The following is an 18452-nucleotide window of genomic DNA, read 5'->3' as shown; positions in this document are numbered from 1 at the left end:
TGTATGTACAGATTGTTATAATATACAGGTTATAAGGTGCTGTGTACAAGTGCGAATGTAGAAAGTATTGCATTGTATATTGATATAAGGTGCTGTGTACAAGTGCGTATGAGAAAGTATTGCACATATTTATTGCACAGTAGGGGAATATTTAACTGTTTCATAAGGTAGACAGCCTGAGGAAAGAAACTATTCCTGTGTCTGGCTGTTTTTTGTGCTCGGTGCTCTGAAGCGCCGACCAGACGGTAACAGTTCGAACAGGTAGTGTGCTGGGTGTGAGGCGTCCAGAGTGATTTTGCGAGCCCTTTTACTCACTCTGGAAGAGTACAGTTCTTGAAGTGTAGGAAGGTAGTGCCAGTGATTCGTTCAGCAGTCCGGACTATTCGCTGTAGTCTACGGAGGTCAGTTTTGGCAGCTGAGCCGAACCAGACGGTGATTGAAGTGCAGAGGATGGATTGGATGACAGCTGAGTAGAACTGTACGAGCAGCTCCTGTGGCAGGTTGAACTTCCTCAGCTGACGAAGGAAGTACAGTCTCTGCTGGGCTTTCTTCACAATAGAGTCTATATGAGTGTCCCACTTCAGATCCTGAGAGATGGTGGTGCCCAGGAACCTGAATGACTCTACTGCAGCCACAGTGCTGTTCATGATGGTGAGTGGGGGGAGTGCAGGGGGGTTTCTCCTGAAGTCCACTATCATCTCCACTGTTTTGAGCGTGTTCAGCTCCAGGTTGTTGTATCTGCACCATAACGCCAGCCGCTCCACCTCCTGTCTGTATGCAGACTCGTCACCGTTCTGGATGAGGCCGATAACAGTAGTGTCGTCTGCAAACTTAATGAGTTTGATGGAGGGGTCTTTTGCAGTGCAGTCGTTGGTGTACAGGGAGAGAAGAGCAGTGGAGAAAGAACACATCCCTGGGGGGCACCAGTGCTGATGGTGCGGCTGTCGGATGTGATTTTGCCCATTCTGACTAGCTGCTGTCTATCTGTCAGAAAGCTGGTGATCCATTGACAGACAGAGCTAGGAACAGAGAGCTGGGCCAGTTTGTACTCAAGCAGTGATGGGACGATGGTGTTAAAGGCAGAACTGAAGTCCACAAACAGAATCCTTGCGTAGTTCCCTGGTTTGTCCAGATGTTGTAGGTATAATGCAGTCCCATGTTGACTGCATCATCACAGACCGGTTTGCTCTATAGGCGAACTGCAGGGGGTCCAGCAGGGGTCCAGTGATGTCCTTCAGATATGCTAGCACCAGTCTTTCAAATGACCTTCATGGCCACAGATGTTAAGGCCACAGGTCTGTAGTCATTGAGTCCTGTGATCTTTGGCTTCTTCGGGATTGGGATGATGGTGGAGCGCTTAAAGCAGGATGGAACTTTGCGCTGTTCCAGTGATCTATTGAAGATATGGGAGAAAATGGGAGCCAGCTGGTCAGCGCAGGTTCTCAGACAGGCTGGTGAGACACCATCTGGCCCTGGTGCTTTCCTTCTCTTCTGTTTACTGAAGATCTGACGCACATTTTCCTCACTGATCTGAAGAGCAGGGGGGGAGAGGAAGATGGCTGGAGGTGTTGATGGCTGTGTAGGGCGATGGTCCGGGCTGTGTTGATGTGTTGTTGATGGCTGTGTAGGGAGATGGTCCGGGCTGTGTTGATGTGGTATTGATGGCCGTGTAGGGCGATGGTCCGAGCTGTGTTGATGTGGTGTTGATGGCTGTGTAGGGAGATGGTCCGGGCGGGTGTGAGGTGTCTGGTCATAGGTGTCAAACCTACAGTAGAACATATTCAGCTCGTTTGCAATATGTTTATTGCTGTCGATACTGGGGGACGGTGTCTTGTAATTAGTGAAATCTTTTAAGCCTCTCCACACTAATGCAGGGTCGTTAGCTGAAAACTGGTTTTGCAGCTTTTTGGCATAGCTTTTCTTAGCCACACCAATCTCCTTTGTCAATGTGTTCCTGGCCCGATTGTACAGGATCCTGTCACCACTCCTGTAAGCATCCTCTTTGGCCTGACGAAGCTGTCTGAGTTTTGGTGTGAACCATGGTTTATCATTGTTAAATGACAAGTAGGTCCTGGTAGGGATGCATAACTCCTCACAGAAACTGATGTATGATGTTACAGTCTCTGTGAGCTCGTCCAGATCTGTGGCTGCAGCTTCAAAAACATCCCAGTCAGTGCATTCAAAACAGGCTTGTAAGACCTGCTCTGTGTCGTTGGTCCATCTCTTGACAGTCCTTAATACTGGCTTAGTAGTTTTAAGTTTTTGCCTGTAAGTTGGTATAAGATGAACCAGGCAGTGATCGGAGAGTCCTAGAGCTGCTCTGGCGACGGAGCGATATGCATCCTTTATTGTGGTGTAGCAATGGTCCAAAATTTTATTGCCTCTGGTGGGGCATGTAATGTGCTGTTTGAATTTAGGCAGCTCATGTGTGAGTTTTGCCTGATTAAAGTCCCCAAGTATGATAAAAGCAGAGTCCGGGTGTTGTTGTTCTGTCTCTGTGATCAGATCAGCCAGCTGTTGCAGCGCAGTACTCACGTGTGCTTGCGGTGTGGAATGTAAACACAGACGAGAATGAACGAGGAAAACTCTCTTGGTGAATAAAACGGCTTACAGTTAATGAAAAGCACTTCCACATCAGGACAGCACATCTTCTCTTTAACACAGTTACATCCGTACACCACCTTCTGTTGATTGTAAAAGCATGTCCCACCACCGCGCGTTTTTGCCCGTTGACTCCGTATCGCGATCTGCTCTGTACAGCTGAAAGTCCGGTAGGGTTAATGCGCTGTCCGGAATGGCTTCGTTTAGCCAGGTTTCCGTGAAACACAGGACAGCAGAGTTGTTTAAAGTTCTTGTTTTTGCATGTGAGCAGAAGTAGTTCGTCCATTTTGTTAGGAAGAGAGCGGAGATTTGCCAGGTGAATGCTGGGCAGCGCCGTTCTGAAGCCGCGCTGTCTTAGCCTGACGAGCGCGCCGGCTCGCTTCCCACGCTTGCGCGTCTTGTAGCGTTTCCACAATGCGGCTGCTCCGCCGACTACAATGTTCCGCAAAACGCCACAAAAATTGGATTTGGTCATCCCAAACTCTCCTCCCAATAGTAATCTTTTGATATTTGACTGGGATTGTTCATAGAGTAATTACAAGTGAGCTACTAGTCTGCCTTTCACACAATAAGCAAAAGTGTCAAATGTGTTTTATAAACTTAAAAAAATATATAAACTTGGGGACCTTAAATACAGATCTTCAGCTTTGGGCTGCTGATTTCTCTTTTGTTACTAAATCTCTTGACAAAAGATCTCTAAGTAGTCTCATAGATTTTCATGTCAGAACAAGAAGATTCACCTTTTCCCTCTCAACTCCATGGTTTAATTGTGAACTATGAAAGATAAAGACAGCTGGAGGTGCTCTTGAGCAGTGCTCAAAGGTCTCTGGACTTACAGTTCCCAAGCAGGCATACAGAGAGCATCAGAATATCCTTGAGTGATACAAGATCATAATTTTACTTCAATATTATCAACGATAGCTATTTTCACTATAAATCATATGCTTAAACCACAAGTCCATTCTAATTTAGAAGCCACAGATGAGAGATGCAACAACTTTATTATTTTTTATAAAGTAGTTGCCATTCAATCTTTTCTAAACAGTTCCACTTTATTGCCTGTCCTGATTTCAGACCTGCAGCACAAGACTCCGCACTCCCTCTACTGTTTTATCACAGCAAGAGATACAATTTGAAAGATGAAGCCCTCAACTTGTGCTCTGTACCCTTTCCTACAGCCTTGGTCAAATCTAACATTTGTTTCATAAGTAATTTAAGTACAAAGGTTTTTAATCATTCCCTTGAGGCTGGCCATGTACCTTAAAAAATCAATGAAAAAACAAACAAATGACCTATTGATTGTGGCAGATGCTGGATCTCCATTTATTCTAAATCTTTTAGAATGGACAGTAGCATGTTATACTGTGGGCCATAGCATTCTTCTACACGGTCTACACTACACTGTTAACCTAAACTCACTGGCCACTTTATTAGGTACACCTTACTAGTACTGGGTTGGACCCCCTTTTGCCTTCAGAACTGCATTAATCCTTTGTGGCATAGATTCAACAAGGTATTGGAAATATTCCTCAGAGATTTTGGTCCATATAGCATCACACAGTTGCTACATATTTCTCGGCATCCATGATGCGAATCACCTGTTCCACCACATGCCAAAGGTGCTTTATTGGATAAGGTTCTGGTGACTGTGGAGGCCATTTTAGTAAACTCATTGAGTGAACTCATTGTCATATTCAAGAAAGCAGTCTGAGATGATTTGCGCTTTATGACATGACATGCTATCCTGCTGGAAGTAGTCATCAGAAGATAGGTATACTGTGGTCATAAAGGGATGGATTCCCCTTTATGGAATTCAATGGAATTCATACGATCTCATTCATACAGTTTAGTACGATTTGCTCATTGCCAAATGATGGTTGGGTTTAGCGGTGGGGTTGGGTGCCACGCCTCCTTTTTAAAATCGTATATTTCTGTACGACTAAACTCATACGAATTCATACGAATTTGCCACTAAACTAACAAAACATAAAATACTTACGTTTCCTCATGAGATCAGGCTGGGAAATCACTGTAGCAGTTGCTAATAAAAATACAATCATAATATATAATAATGCAATGGGGTGGCGCAGTGGGTAGCACGTTCGCCTCACAGCAAGAAGATCGCTGGTTCGAGCAACGGCTGGGTCAGTTGTCATTTCTGTGTGGAGTTTGCATGTTCTCCCCGTGTTCGCGTGGGTTTCCTCTGGGTGCTCCAGCTTCCCCCACAAGTCAAAAGACATGCGGTACAGGTGAATTGGGTAGACTAAATTGTCCATAGTGTATGTGTGTGAATGAGTGTGTATGGATGTTTCCCAATGATGGGTTGCAGCTGGAAGGGCATCCGCTGTGTAAAACATATGCTGGATAAGTTGGTGGTACATTTCGCTGTGGCGACCCCAAATTAATAAAGGGACTAAACCGAAAAGAAAATGAAGGAATGAATAATGCAATGCCTTTACCTCTACTTAAAATACTATGAAATGTGCTTTGTGCCTTCTGTATAGGACACTACGTCGTCTCAAGATTCATCTAAAAACACTCTACAGAACTTATGGTCTAAGTTTGGAATAAAAACATAATTATGATGTGCATTTTCATGTGCTTTTTAGACTTACTACATTCACACAGCCATAATTCATAGTTTATTGCATAGATTGTCACTGAACTATGACTCTGTGTTGTAAATGTTGCTCCATCTAAAAGAACATGCTGGAGGTTTTACTAATGATTCAAAACCAGCTGTACTGACAATATGTACATGAAAATGTGTTTACCACAGACAGAGTCGTCAATTAGACTACAGGTCTTGGTGCCCAATTTTGATTTGTTTGTTTTTTGTTTGTTTGTTTTTTTCCATTTATACAATCTTTCAAATTGTGACCAATGTGCACTTTGTGTGTTTACATTTGCCATACTGCCTGAAACTTTTTTTTTTGCAAACATAGAAAAACGTATCCAGAATATTGGTGGTTATTTAAAAAATAACCTACAGTATATAAAATGTACCCTCATGGTTAATTTTCACATAATTAACTTCATAGCTGATTGACTAACTTTGACTGGCTCAGCTCTTACCTACACACATCAAGTGCATGCTTCACAGAAAGACTTGTGTAGTTAAAAAATTAAATTGACTTTTTTTTTTTTTTGTCTGACTGACTAAAATTGTTTATTGATGTCACTTTAAATAATCATGAGTGGGTTTATTCTATGTCTTCCTTTCCCATTCACTTCTGATCTGCATGTGCTTCTCTGGGATACTCTTTCTTTTACAGAGAGACACACCCTTGCATAATTAAAACATTTGTCAACATTTAACTCAATAACAGTTATTTTTTTATATTTTTAAAAAATGCTTATAGATATATTTTGGATTTTGATCTCTGACAGGCTTAACTTGATGTGAAATCTCTTGTGTACAGACTAAAGAGAAAGGCATTTTCTGTTAAAATACAGTTCAGTAGAATTCAGTGGTAAGAATTTCATATTTTATTTTATATGAGAAATATGTGTGAGGATTAATTATGTTTTGCATCCATATGTTTTTTTTTTTTTAATCTCAAAGTAATGGCACTCACTGACCACCATTATATGAATATCAGAGGACTACAATTTCAGCTAAATATTGTCTTTACTGTTCTACTGAATAAACATTTAACCTAAACTTTGGGTTGCCTGAGGGTGAGAAATGTAACAGCTTATTTTCATTTTTGGAAGAAAATTTTTCACTTTAAAGTAGTTTAAGCACAAAAAGAGATCCATGACTTGATTCTTGACCCTGTTTAATGCACCACTGGACTGAATTCAACAGGATATGTCATATCTGCATCCAGATGAAAAAAATATGATAGGCTAACTGGTTGGCAGTTGGTAAAAGTTCTTGCATGTGAGAACAAAATGGTATGTTTGATTTAAGTTTTTAAATACAAATGACATCTTTATACATGTGTCATAATGTCAAATTCATTGAATTTCAAAACTAACCCTGAGCCTTGAAGAATGTGCATCATAGTTAAACATTCAACAATCCTTGCTTCAAGTCAACATACAGTATACATGTACAAATATTGTTCATCTTCCCATGAGTGTTGTACATAATTCAGAATTCAAATTTAGAATAGCTTTAAAATCCACCAGGCTCATTCTGAAAACTTACCGCTATATACATTTCTGGATAGTGCCAAATACGTTTCAGGAGCTACGTTTTTTGCAGTTTTTGTTTTCGCAAATCCACCAGAGGCTGCTGTGTATGCTTTTTTTAAATCTCAGATTTCGCTGGCAAGTGCCATTCACACCTGCTCTTCTCGCATAAATCCACCAGAGGCCACTGACTGCCTGCCTGACTGACTGACTGACTGACTGATTGACTGACTGACCCATCGACTGACCCACCCTCCTCAGTCCATAAACCCAACCAACAGTATTTTCAAGAACACTGATTGACCTGCCCACCCACTTCCTTAAACCTAACAGACAGTTTGAAAAAGCAATCCAGAAAAAGAAAAGCCCCCTCATCTAATTTTTACTACGTTTTCAGATTTTTTGCACATTTTACCACATTCTCACCCTGTTATTTACTTGTTTATTTTATTTATTTATTTTTTATTTTTTGGCTTCTGTTTTTGCCACACCCGCTTTCTGGAACCGTTCTTCGGCAGACTTAAATCCAGTTGTGGTCAATTCCTCTCTGCTTCTTAAGTCCGCCAACGTACATGGCGAGCTAACTGGACAAACAGGTAACAGCGGAAAAGCCGTCAACATGAAGGTATGCGGTCAGCTGGTAAGCATGAAGCGTAGCATTCGTTTTAAAGATTATTAATTCCTGATCTCCAGAAACATAAAGTTGAATTATTAGCCCCCTTTTGATTTTTTACATTTTTAAATATTTCCCATATGATGTTTAACAGAGCAAGGAAATTTTCACAGTATATATGTCTGATAATATTTTTTCTTCTGGAGAAAGTCTTATTTGTTTTATTTCAGCTAGACGAAAAAAAAAAATAGGTTTTATTTTTTTTAAACATTTTAAGTTCAAAATTATTAGCCCCTTTAAGCTTTTTTTTTTTTTGATTGTCTACGAAAAAACCATCCTTATACAATAACTTGCCTAATTACCCTTAACCTGCCTAGTTGACCTAATAAACCTAGTTAAGTCTTTAAGTGTCACTTAAGCTGAATATTATTATATTATATATTATTTACTGTCATCATGGCAAAGATAAATAAATCAGTTATAGAAATGAGATATTAAAACTATTATGTTCAGAAATAATAAATATAAGAAAAACAGAAAATTGGGGAAAAAATAAACAGGGGCTAATAATTTTGACTTCAACTGTATATTGGGCTATGTTTTCAGAACGAGCCTGTGTTGTTTAAAATTCTTGAAATTTGATGGAGGGTCTGAGCAACACATTTACATGTCCAATTGATGCTTGTTCTCTTTGAATCTCTTTATTGTACACAAAATACCCATTTGGTGTCATTTTGATGCACATCGGCTTGCAATAGTTAGATGCAGTGTTGTAAAATGATTTCATCTACTTACAGTTCTGGTCATTTAAATTGTATTTCATCATCCTGACAGTGAGTAACTTAACTCTAGAGTCTACTCTTATAATTAAAAATTAAGCCAATTTAAATATAAATAAGTTGCCCAATCCTGCTGTTTACATGTTTACAGACTTTTTTCTACTGATTTTTAATATTGAACTACTGTCAATAACTTAAGCCACTCTTCTATTCTGAATTGTGTGGTTAATTTGTGTGACGTATGTGTAATATATACTTTATTTATTGTAGTACCAAACAGCTTTCTTCATTTAGATATCTTATTGTAGACTGAAAATGTGCACTTCTTAATCGACTGTATGTCTTGACAGAAAGATAGATAAGTGAGTGTTATTTATAGGTTAGCGGGATAGCGATGGACCAAGGAGATTAAGGAAAAGATGAATGAGTTATCATTTGAAATCACTGCTCCTCTTTATGACTTTTGGCTTCACCTCTGTTTCCCGGTGTTGTCTTGATTAAACTGTTTAATAGACTTAAGTTAGTGGGGCTAGAGACGCTTTAGTCTTTGTAAAATCATTTTTGTCTTTAAGTATTTTTTGTTTTCTTGAAACTTAAGCTCTCCAATTGTCAAATATTTTAAACTGAAATTCCAAAATAAACATCACTAAGAACACTAACATTGTAATGCCATTTTTATTTATTGTATATATGTTCTAATGCGATATTTGACTGATACATTATACATAATATTGCAGGTATTTATGTCACAATAGCAATATTGTCTTTTACACAAACTAGCACATCCTAAAGACCTGTTGCCTATTTGTCATGCCATTTACAGAGCAAAACTGAAACAAATACTACCTCTACCATAAAACCTATAACCTTAACCTACTGTAGGTATGATATTGATAGAACTTCCTTAAAGACAGCATTTTTTTCTATTACTATTGGAAAAAAGTATGGAATTACCACTCTTGGAAGATGTTCATTCAAATGTTTAATTGTATAGAAAAAAAAATACATGCCACAAGACTATTTTCATTCAACAATACATCATTCTGGCTGTATGAAGCACTTAAAAAAGAAAGAACACTGAAGTAAATTACAACTGTTTTACATATCAAATGGAATCACACAAATCTGAGGAAAATCACACTTTGATGCACCACCTAAGATTTTTATAGCAGCTTGAATTGTTTGAGGCACTGATTTAACTATTGAAAAGCAGTATTCTTCATCAATCTGTCTCCAATTTTGTCTTATTGCAGTTGCCAGATCAGCTTTGCAAGTTGGAGCTTTGTCATGGACCATTTTCTTTCATTTCCACCAAAGATTATCAGTTGGATTGAGGTCTGGACTATTTGCAGGCCATGCCATTGACATCCATGTCTTTCCTGTAGGAAAGTTTTCACAGATTTTGGCCTATGGTATGATGCATTATCATCCTGTAAAATTGTCACCAAACATCTCTTCAATTAATGGAATAAAAAAAGTGTCCAAAATCTCAATATAAACTTGAGCATTTATAGAGGATGTAATGACTTTCATCTCTCTCGTACCTTTACCTGACTTACAACCCCATATCATTAAAGATTGTGGAAATTTGCATGTTTTATTTAGGCAGTTGTTTTCATAAATATCATTGGAAAGCTCCAGCATTATCACCCGGCCCAATGCAGATTCATCACTGAATATCACTCTCATCCAGTCATCCACAGTCCAAGATTTTCTTTTTTTAGTCCTCTGAAACACTCTTTTTTTCACTTCAGACTAATTAGCGGTTGTTATCTGATACAGGTGTTTGTTTTAGAACTGCAAATTACATGGTGATTCCAGATCATTTTCCTCAGATTTGTGTGATTCCATATATTTTTTTCCTCTGTTTGATCTGTTAAAACAGTTGTAACTTACTACGGTGTTTTTAAGTGTTTCATACAGCCAAAAGGTTGGACTGCTGAATGAAAATAGTTTTGTGGCATGTATGTACTAGTTTATTTTTCCGCACAATTAATCATTTGTAATGTAATGTAATGTGTGTATTTATATAGCGCATTTATGGTGTATGACCATACACCCAAAGCGTTTCACAATCATGAGGGGGGTCTCTCCACACCACCACCAGTGGGCAGCAGTAACTTGGATGATGCGATGGCAGCCACAGGAAAATGGCACAAGTGTGCTCACCACACACCAGCTATTGGAGAGTGGAGAGACAGTGATAGAGCCAGTTTGGTGGATGGGAATGTTGCAAACTGATATTTTCTTATATTATTCTGCTTTGTCTGTATAAATATGCAAACACTTGTTTGTAGAGCAAGTAGTTTGACTGTTTTCTACGGTTTAATATTCCAAGTCATTTCTCCCATAGGCAACTGATTCGAAAGCAATTCGAAAACAATCGCACTTCTTCATTGAGGTCAATAGTGTCCCCTTCACTTCACTGCTAACACCACTTCCAACAGCAACCTAGTTTGCCATGTGATCCACTATGCAGGTACCAACCAGACTCAGCCCTGCTTAGCTTCAAGTAAATGTTCAGAGTAAATGGTCTTGAGCTGCAGGATAATATGTATTTGTATCTGTGTTTGAATGAGCATCTTCCAAGAGTGGTGATTCCATACTTTGCCAGGGCTTGTACTTGGTCATATTTTTCCTGTTTAAAAGCACACATGCATGGGCATGGCATACCAGGGGTCCATTCTTCGTACCTCGCTTAAATGATCTAAGATGATTTGGCAGATCCTGGATCTTTTATTCTTGATAACTGATCTCTTGCTAATTTGGTTCTTCAAACAAGTTCGTGAATCAGATTAAAATGTCTGGATAAACTGATCTGAGATCGCTGCGTGTGTTGTGAAAGACAGATCTATCGATCCTCAAAATCATGATCAGCAATGCAACGATTGGCTGACGGCACAGCAGCGTAATGACAAGATCTGATTAATATTCAATTATCCATGTGAGCAAAATTACATCAAATTAGCAGTAAATGGTTTGTTTATTATGATGTGCAATAACTTTCCACATTTGTTGTGGACTGCAGGCTTTACCCTTTCATGAGTCAGGAGTATTCATCATGTATTTCAATGCACATCAATGTATTTAGTTCTACATTTAGAAATAAATGTCTTTATTATAGGAGCCTATAGGCCTACTCAAGTTTTTTTAATCGATGTAAGGATTAACTGTATAAATTAATTTTGCACCAAAAAAGCATTTTGATATCAGTAAATATATCAATCACCGGCATATTAGTGATCAAAACACATGCATGACTGCAAATTATTATTATCCTTTTTTTTTAAGTTGAATATTCTGCATGTAAGTGTTTGCATCTAAAAAGTTCATATAAATAATTGTTCTCTTTGAACCACCAGGTGGCAGTCTTTTACTTTTATTTCGGAGTGCAGATTGCATAAGTTTTATCAATATATATTTTTTAACTTTATATTCATTCATTCATTTTCTTTTCGGCTTAGTCCCTTTATTATTCCGGGGTCACCACAGCGGAATGAACCGCCAACTTATCCAGCACGTTTTACGCAGCAGATGCCCTTCCAGCTGCAACCCATCTCTGGGAAACAACCATACACACTTATTCACACTCATACACTACGGACAATTTAGCCCACCCAATTCACCTGTATAGCATGTCTTTGGACTGTGGGGGAAACTGGAGCACCCAGAGGAAACCTACACAAACGCAGGGAGAACATGCAAGCTCCACACAGAAACGCCAACTGACCCAGCCGAGGCTCGAACCAGCGACCTTCTTGCTGAGAGGCGACAGCACTACCTACTGCGGCGCCAACTATATATATATATATATATATATATATATATATATATATATATATATATATATCAGAATCAGAATCAGAAAGAGCTTTATTGCCAGGTTTGTTCACACATACGAGGAATTTGTTTTCGTGACAGAGCTTCTACAGTGCAACAGGACAACAGAGACAGGACAAAAAACAGATAATAAATATATTTTTAAAAAAAATACAAGTAAGTAGTGAATGCAAATATACAGATTGACAAGTGTATGTACATGTTTATTACTATATACAACGTTATATGGGCAGCTGTTATGTGCAAATTGGCATGTAAAGCGTGTTGTTAAATAAGTGTATATGTGTATAAAAGTGTATGGCAAGTAGCGATGTTGGTTCCGCAATTATTATCATCAAGTGTTCATGAGATGGATTGCCTGAGGGAAGAAACTGTTTCTGTGTCGGGTTGTTCTGGTGCGCAGTGCTCTCTAGCGTCGACCAGAAGGTAACAGTTCAAAGAGGCAGTGTGCTGGGTGTGAGGGGTCCAGAGTGATTTTGGCAGCCCTCCTGCTCGCTCTGGATAAGTACAGTTCTTGGGGAGTAGGAAGGGTTGTACCAGTGATTCGCTTAGCAGTCCGAACTATTCGACGTAGTCTTTGGAGGTCGTATTTAGTAGCTGAGCTAAACCAGACAGTTATTGATGTGCAGATGACTGATTCAATGATGGAGGTGTAGAATATATATATATATATATATATATATATATATATATATATATATATATATATATATATATATATATATATATATTTACTATTTTCCCAAGTGTATATACCTACTGTAAGAAAATATCAGCATTTGGTACATACTTTCAGTATTATCTTTGCTTGAACTGACCCGATCTAATCCTGTTTATATGAAATGAACCTGTTCCCACGCAGGTTTGATCTACCAGAACTGTTACAATGACAACAAGTCTCAGATGAGTTTTAAAGAATGAAACGATCCTGGATCGTGTCAAATCGTCAACATCCAAATCCAGCTAATTGAGTAATCCACGTACGAAGAACGGACGCCAGGTCTCTGGTATGCAGACTGGTGAGATGTACCACAGAGCCAGATGGGTAGGACCCAAACGAAACACTTTGAAAGGGGATCCAGAAAAACAATAATTTATTAAGGGAACAAAAAAACCCATCAATTTAGATTCTTTTCAGGATGAATTAGCAAATCAGTCAATTAAGGTTCTTCCCTGATGAGGTATACAGAGGGCTTATAAACAAAGACAAACAAACTACAACAAAAAAAATCTATGAGGGGAGAAACAACGTGAAACTGATGTTTTAACACAGTTTTGAGATCCTGAAGCAAGTATTTCGAAACACTGTACCAAAGCGTGACGCGGAACACCCAGGTTATATGACTAAAGCCCCGATCAGATTACACGATTCTTATTGTCAGTTACGAAAGTTACTATGTCAGTTTATGCGATTTTTTTCTTCGTAAAATTTTGACTTGTCATGGGTAATAAATGTGCCAGACTACATGTTCCTTCATGATCAGTCATCCCGTGACATGACTGAATAACGACGAGCGTTATTCCCCAAGGCAGTCACGTGTTGCTATAACAATATTTCTTATCTCAATTAAAAAAAAATTTTTAATCATATTTTAATCTCAATAAACACTGATACTTGCAGACAACTAATAACTAAATTGTTTAAGCGCATTCGTTATGACATGGATAGAATCAAACTTATGATTCCTTTTTAACATTAAGATATTTTCTTTGAAATCTAAATGTATATTTTCCTGCCAGGGTTGCTTATTAAACACTTCCTATGACTGAATTTGCCACGAGTGAGACAAAGAAGAAAAGCACATCAGCAGCAGCAAGGAAAAATCTGATTCTCAAGATGTAATCTTTAAAATAATGACATATTTAAAAATTTGCAAATATATAACTGAGATTTGTAATGCAATCACAGTGAAGCATTCATTAAATCCTTATTTATTTAGAGTGAAGCAAATCATCCACCCATATAGTTGAGTAGTGGACAGACGAAAACAAAACTGTAATTCATATATTTTTCTTGGAACAAACAGATCTTTTGTTAGTCAGTTATCTACAAGATAAACTAACAAAAAAAACAAATAACATTTGAGGTGAAGCACTTTAAAACAAGTCTGCTATATGTACCAAAACACGAATTGCCATAAGACTGTGTTGGTTTGTTAAATAAAATAGTTAAGTTTCAGAGAAGCCTATATTAAACTGTTTTCACTAATAATGACAAATTTAAATCAGCAGGAAATGCTTTTGCAATGCATTTGCAGCACTGAACATGTTCCCAGATCACCTCGGAAGAACGAACTCTGTTGGAAGAGTGAGAGAACTCAGAAACTCATTGTGAGAACGAAGATATCTGCATATTTATTCCAGTCTGTCAGATTAAATTGCTTAAAACTCTTTATTATTTTAGAAAAGGTAAAGTTTGCATAACCAATGATTGATCTTATCTTACTTATCTTAAGTAAATATGCAGCCTATTTTTGATTACCTGACCAGCGCATTAATGGCAGCGCCAGCTGAGATAACTGAGAAATTCTGTGCTCCTATTGCATTGTACACCCACGTGACAGAACTTATCGTGAAGAACGAGAAAAAAATTTAACATGCTAGACTTTCTGTGATGGTGTCGTGAGGGGTCGCAGACATGGTATAGGTTGTCGTGAACTATGTCACATTATACAGTATGAGAAGAAACGATTGAATCTTGTGTCACGATGCCCATTTGTTGTTCACGAATCCCCACGACACATCGTGCTGAAATCATGACAAATTTGTGTGATCTGACCAGGGCCTAAGGTGATTTGAAACAACCAGGTCACGTGACTAAAGCGATTCAAAGCATTGGTCATTTTTAGAAGCGTTTTGAGACCTGGCGAATCTGCGTTTGACTGACAGGGTCAGAAAAAAACTCTATCTCATGTAGCTAAGTGGACTGTGCGTGCGCACAGAGGAACTGTGCTGCAAATGGCCTGAGTTTGCATACCATCTTGCACAAATACTCTGCAATTATAACGATCTATATTATAACAATGAGTGATTTTGTTGTTTCAACCTGTATTTTGTATTAGATTCAACTTTATTGTCATTACACATGTACAAGTACAAGGCAACGAAATGCAGTTTCGGTCTAACCAGCAGTGCAATAGCAGCAAGTGCAGGATACAGGTATAAGTTATAAAGTGTAGTTATAGAAAAACTATGGTAATATTTACAAATGGATGTACTATGAACATTATATACAGGTTGTATTAGCTATGAACAGAGATTTACAATAAATGAATATATGTACAGGATGCTATTAATAGCAGAAGTGTGCAGATAGATAAACATAATTACAAATGTCCATATGCAGTGGGTATGTACAGTTCAAATAAATGAATCAGTGCAATGAATATGTGCAAACTTTAAATGAGAAACTTTAGAGGAGTGTGGGGGGTGTATTGGGCGGGCAAAAGAGTCAGTGAGGGGCAGAGTTCAAAAGGGAGACAGCTTTGGGGAAAAGCTGTTCCTCAGTCTACTGGTTTTTGTCCGGGGGAGCCTGAAGCGCCTGCTGGAAGGCAGGGTGAGAGGTGTCCTTAAGAATACTGCGTGCTTGGCGCAGACAGTGTTTCTTCTGGATGTCCTTAATGGCTGGCAGTGTAGTCCCTGTGATGCGTTGGGAAGTTTTCACCACCCACTGCAGTGCCTTACGTTCAGCAACAGAGCAGCTTCCATACCAGACTGTGACGCAGTTGGTCAGGATGCTTTCTATTGTGCAACAGTAGAAGTTCACCAAGACAGCTGATGAAAGCTGGTTCTTCTTAAGTTGCCTCAAGAAGAATAGGCGCTGGTAAGCCTTCTTGCCCAGGCTGGAGGTGTTGGTGGTCCAGGAAAGGTCCTTTGAGATGTGGGTCCCCAGGAACTTGAGACAGGCTCCACGGCCATCCCATTAATGTGGATGGGATCATGTGACCCTGTTCGTCCCTTCCTGAAGTCCACAATGAGCTCCTTGGTCTTGTTGGTGTTAAGGAGCAGATTATTGTCAGTGCACCAAGTGGCCAGATGCTGTATCTCCTCCCTGTAGGCAGTCTCATCATTATTGCTAATTAGACCAATCACTGTGGTGTCATCTGCAAATTTGATGATGTGTTGGATCTGTTCACAGTTGATGGTAAAAAGGGAGTAGAGGAAGGGGCTCAGCACGCAGCCCTGTGGTACACCAGTGTTGAGTGTGACGGTGGTGGTGGAGATGTGGCCTGATCTAACATTCTGAGGTCTGTTAGTCAGAAAGTCCATAACCCAGTTGCAGAGAGACGTGTCGATATCCAGGTCTCCAAGATTGATCAGTAACTTAGAGGGTATGACAGTGTTGAATGCTGAGCTGAAGTCAACAAACAGCATTTGTGCATAAGTGTTTTTATTGTCCAGGTGTGTGAGGATAGAGTGCAGTGCTATGGAGACGGCATCTTCTGTGATCCTGTTGCCACGATAGGCAAACTGATGTGGGTCCAGTGTGGATGGCAGAGAGTCTTTCAGATGTGCCAGGACCAACCGCTCGAAGCACTTCATGATGATGGGTGTGAGTGCTACAGGGCAGTAGTCATTCAGGCATGTTGGGCTGGAGTGTTTGAGCACTGGCACAATAGAGGTGGATTTAAAGCATGTTGGCACAGTTGCTAGGTTAAGCGACAGGTTGAAAATGTCTGTGAATACCCCAGCGAGCTGTTCTGCACATGCTTTGAGGACGCGCCCAGGAATACCGTCTGGTCCAGCAGCCTTACGCACATTGATCCGACTAAGTGCGGTGTAGACTTCTGAGGAGGTGAGTGTGATAGGTGAGTGGTCGGTTGAGGAAGTGTTCCTGGTGTAGGGTTCTGTATTGTCTCTTTCAAAGTGGGCATAAAAGTCATTTAGCTCGTTCAGGAAGGAGACATTTGTGGCTGTGGGTGTGGTCTGGCTGGGTTTGTAGTTGCTGATGGCCTGGATGCCCTGCCACATGCGCCGAGGATCAGAGTTGGAAAAGTGCTCCTCTAGCTTTAGCTTGTAACAGTGCTTGGCCTTTTTGATGCCCTTCTTCAGATTAGCACTGGAAGTGCTGTAGGCCTGTGCATCCCCTATTACATCAACTTCTTAAAGCAGTTTAAGTTGACTTACAAATTTAGGTACACTCAACCTAAAAGTGTAAAATTTTTGAGTGAAGTAACTTTTTTAAGCCAACTTAATCCATTTGATTGCTTGAAAAAGATGATACAATATACTTCAAAGTTATATGAACAAATGATTTGTCAACTCAACTACACATAATTTATGAAAAAGTTACCAGGTTGTCTTAAAATTATGGGCTCTATTTTAATGATCTAGGCGCAAAGTCTAAAGTGCAAGGCGCAAAAGTATTAAGGGTGTGTCCGAATCCACTTTTGCTATTTTAAGGCCTGAAAAATACTCTTTGCGCTGCAGCGCATGGTCTAACAGGGTTGAGCTTATTCTCATAATGAGTTATGGGTGTGTTTTGAGAATAAACCAATCATCTCCCATTCCCTTTAAGAGTCAGTTGCATTGAACGAGCCTCACACGTGGCTTAACACACCTCTTTTCTAGATTGGAACACCCATGAGTCCACAAAGTGGCGCAAATGGATTTGCTATTTAAACAACGTGGCGGAAAACGGGAAAATTAAGGTTGTGCTTATCTGAAAATAGCAACTCTTCAGGGCAAACATGTTTTGCGCCTTATTGGAGAAGCACTTTAGCATCGAGAGCAACACCGTGTAAGAACATTTAGACTTGTTTTCAGTTGCTGTGTATGGTTAGAGAACACTTAGACTTGTTTTCAGCTGGTTGTGTATAGTTGTAGGACATTTAAACTTGTTTTCAGCTATCTGTGTATGGTACTAGAAAGTTTACCCACTGTTATCTTGGTTACGGTAAGAGCTTGTGTGTCGAGCCGGACGGTTTCGCGCCCCCCGCAGCAGTTTCGGGTGTTTTTGTCCAGCTGAGCTCAATCAGCAAAGCGCTCAGGTATATAAGCAGCTAGTCTCACCGCGGCAGTGGTCGCGGCAGCCTTGTGTGAAGGACGCCTCGTGTGAAGACCGACGAGTGTAAAGACCATCGACTCTACCTGCGCGACTCCACCGAGCAAAGACACCGACAAAGCACTTGAGTACTTTTACTTTATTATTTTACTTTATCTCTGCACTCATTATTGTTTTCCTTGCACTTGCGCAATCCTCACAACCTTCAATCAATACATGTATCTGCTACTTCACAACTTCCTCTGGAATTGTCAATCTGCTGTTAACAAGGCAGATTTTATTACATCCATAGCCACTCATTCTGACTATAATCTCATGGCTCTAACTGAGACCTGGTTGAGACCGGAGGACACTGCTACACATGCAGCTCTTTCTACTTATTTCTCTCTTTCCCACACTCCTCATCAGACAGGGAGAGGGGGTGGGACTGGACTACTTATTTCCAAAGAATAGAAATTCACTTAGAGACCGTCCC

The sequence above is a fragment of the Danio aesculapii genome, chromosome 11, assembly GCF_903798145.1.
Source record: "Danio aesculapii chromosome 11, fDanAes4.1, whole genome shotgun sequence".
Lineage (NCBI taxonomy): Eukaryota > Metazoa > Chordata > Actinopteri > Cypriniformes > Danionidae > Danio > Danio aesculapii.
The sequence above is the reverse complement of the archived record's forward strand: the minus strand, read 5'-3'. Positions refer to the sequence as shown.